Genomic DNA, 3,028 nt, shown 5'->3' with positions numbered 1-3,028 from the left:
CGGCGGTGAGAGCGGGGAAAACACTAGAAGAAGGAGAAAAACGCTGCTGCAACCAACATAAATAAAATGAGGCCTTTTGTAACCTGCCAGCAACAAAACAACAACAAAAAGAAAGGTCTATCAACATTGAATGTAAATGGAAATGGACCCAAGTGTAACCTCCCCGCACAAATAGTCGTAAGTAAGTAAGCGAGTGAGTGAATGATGATGAAAATGTGCCGGAATGTTGTTAACGTCCCTAGAAAATGAACGAACGAACGAAGATTGATGAGAAACGCGCGGTAATATGATGAATGGAAATAATGAACCATGAACATCTCAACAGACATAATTGAAAACCCGATAAAGGTTGTAAGGGCAGCGCTGGCTGACCTTTCGGCCCTGTATTCTGAAACGTCCCCCTTTGAACAACAATGTGTACAAAACTGTGCTTAAACTGACACACAATATTTTGAGCGCAACGCAATCTGACTATCAAAGATCCCTGCAAAAGAATGGCCCTGAGTAACATTAAAGTACACCTTTCGGAAATCACTTACGTCACAAAAATCTTCATTAGTCGAACTACTGCAATACAGCGAGCACCACTGCTGCCAGCTAAATAAGAGATTCAAACTACGGAGGGCACCAACTACTGATAGGGATAGTTAGCAAAGTAAAGATGTTTAATAGAGAACAACAAACAATGTATTTACCCTGAATATCATCACCAGTCATAATATATATGTAATTTGAAAAGTCCGCCATCTCTCTCCTCACATGCACCAGTGCTGGCGGCTCACCCCTAACTGCGCAACGCTACGCGCTGTTCACATCCAGCTATAGCAGTTCATGACAACAATGCAAACTAGCCACAGACTGCACACAGCACAGGCAGTGATTTTCACGCAGAGCGCTACGTGGCGTTACCAATATAAAAAATCTAAACAAACAGCCTATGTACAAATTAGAAGAAAAAGAGCAAAAGATCGTTACGTCAATAAAAAAAAAAAAAAAAAAAAACAAACAAAAAGACAAAAGAGAAAACAAACTGCATCTATATGTGCTCTTAACTGTAGATACCTGTACACAGCTTCGTGCAATGAATGCCGGCTCACATTTAATGTTGATTGTTGGAGGAAATGCGTAGGAAATATTCTTTAAATGGAAATGAATGGTTGTACGCTAAAAAAGTTAGTTTGGAAACAAAGTATTATTGGGGCATTTTGTTGTGAAGAAAATAGTTACAATTGACATACATTATTAGATTTGCGCAATGCAGCTTCATTACCTTACCTTTAATAACAATATGCATCGTCCCGAACGGAGACCAGAGTCGCGAGAAGAGCACGCCGCCGCCCGCTCAGTACAATCGTCCACTCGCCAATACTGTCGACTGACTGCTACCTCTCCCGACCCGCCACATATAGATGACAACTGTTCCTGCCGACGCGCTACGTGCTACTAGTGTCGTGTGGCGCAGACTAGCGACGATAAGAAACTCTCTGGTCAGAGATTGTGTCGTGCCTCGCCATCGCTGGTAATGAGTACATACGTGTTTCAGCGCGCGTACCGGAACACGCAGTGCGGAGCCCAGAGACTGTGTTGTCGAGGCCGTCGACGCAGTGCATGTCGGTCGGTCGGTCGGTCGAGTGCGTGCGGGGGGGCAGAGAGGCAGCGTCGGCACGGAGATGCACGCACGGGGGGCTGCGGCGTGGCGCGTTTGCGGTAGGCGCCTTTGGTGGCAACGGCCGGGACAAGCAGCGGTGTATGGTGTGGTGCGGGCCGGACAGGGGCGGAGGAGGAGGAGGCGGCGCGACGATGGCATTGGGGCGGAAACGGGGACGGCGACGGCGGATGTTGAGAGGCGTCACGCGCGGACCGACACAGACGCACAGATAGATAGGGAGGAAGAAGAGGGGGCGGCTGGTGAGTGCAATTTAGGCGGTAGACACAAGAGGTCGGCACGGCATTTGCGTGATGTGGCGTTGTGACGGGGTGTGCTCGCTTGCCTCGTTTTGTCGATGCGCGCAGGAAGATGTGCAGAGCAGCGGCGGGCGGCTCGGTTCGGTTTGGCCCGGCGGGCCGCGCTGTTGTCGCGGACGTGAGCGCCCCCTGGCGGGTGGCCGGAGGCGGCGCGGCGTGTTGGACGTGTGGCTGGCGGCAGTGCACAATTGCGAGTGGCTGGCGGTGTGGCGGTTGGCGCGTCGGCCGGCCGAGAGAGAGGAGAGGTATGTGTTTGCGGGCGCCTTTGCTGCGCGGCGTCGTGCAGGGAGGGCGGGCGCTTGTCGACTGTGTGACTGTGTGGCGAATTGGCGGCGTTGTGCTGCGGCCGAAGGCGTCGGGAAAGGAGAGTTGGTCGTGATGTCATGTCGCGCCGTGTCATGTTTGCGAAACGGCTGCCGAGAGGTGTGGTGGTAGCGAGCCGGTCGGTGTCAGTGCGATGGGAATGTGCGTTTGGCGGTTTTCGGTGTGCTTTTTGCGGCGTGAGAGTGGGGCGGGCGGGCGGGCGGGCAGGCAGGCAGGCAGGCAGGCAGGCAGGCAGGCAGGCAGGCAGGCTTGCTGTTGTTGGTTCCTTGTGTCTTGTGTGTAGCTTGATGGCAACGTGGAAGGACGCCGGTTTCGAGCCGTGCGTGTGGTTGTCGACGTTGACTGGTTGGGGTGTGCCGTTGCACGTGCATGTTTGGGTCGTTGGTGTGGTTTTGGCTGGCTGGCTGGCTGGCTGTGTGTGTGTACGACGGGAAGGGGGAGGCGGCGGTGGATAGTGCAGTAGTTGTGTCGTTGCCACGGGCGTCGGGTGCGGCTGTGCGTAGTGGCGGAAAGGTGTCGGTTGCGGGAAGCGAGGCCGTCGTTGGCGGTGTCGCGTGCCTTCGTGAATCGAGTGGGGCGGGGAAAGGAGCAGCGTGCCGCTGCGTCGTGGCCGTTAGCCAGAGGCTGTGCTTTGATAGTTTTGTGGACGGTTCGTGCGAGGCGATTTGTTGCCTGCCCTATGTTTGTTTGTTTGTTTGTTGTTTTCGGAGACGACGACTGGATGGTGGCGTGCGCGCGA

This window comes from Schistocerca cancellata, unplaced genomic scaffold (genome assembly GCF_023864275.1).
Source record: "Schistocerca cancellata isolate TAMUIC-IGC-003103 unplaced genomic scaffold, iqSchCanc2.1 HiC_scaffold_1172, whole genome shotgun sequence".
NCBI lineage: Eukaryota > Metazoa > Arthropoda > Insecta > Orthoptera > Acrididae > Schistocerca > Schistocerca cancellata.
The sequence above is the reverse complement of the archived record's forward strand: the minus strand, read 5'-3'. Positions refer to the sequence as shown.